The following is a 328-nucleotide window of genomic DNA, read 5'->3' as shown; positions in this document are numbered from 1 at the left end:
GGGGGGAATAAAAGATTCATAAGCTGATCTGTCCAAATCCTCTCAAGACTGCCATATTTTTAAGGAGAGGTTACTCTGAGCTCCACAGCCAGGAACCCATTGACAAACCCTTCTTATATAAACCCATTTAAGGTAGCTGCACTCCACTTTCCCCAAGAACCTTTACTTTAAGGAAGCAACGCTTCAAGTGCCACAGGACACAGGAAACCGCGCTCCAAACTCCAGCACCCTGATTTCAAAAGTTGCACTGAACTTGCGCAATTCCGAGGAGTACATGAAAGATAGCAGGAAAAGTTTAACCTCGGTTGTCAGCAGCACAGCACAACAA

This window comes from Mesitornis unicolor, unplaced genomic scaffold, assembly GCF_000695765.1.
Source record: "Mesitornis unicolor isolate BGI_N332 unplaced genomic scaffold, ASM69576v1 scaffold37155, whole genome shotgun sequence".
Classification (NCBI taxonomy): Eukaryota; Metazoa; Chordata; class Aves; order Mesitornithiformes; family Mesitornithidae; genus Mesitornis; species Mesitornis unicolor.
Note: the sequence above shows the minus strand (reverse complement) of the source record.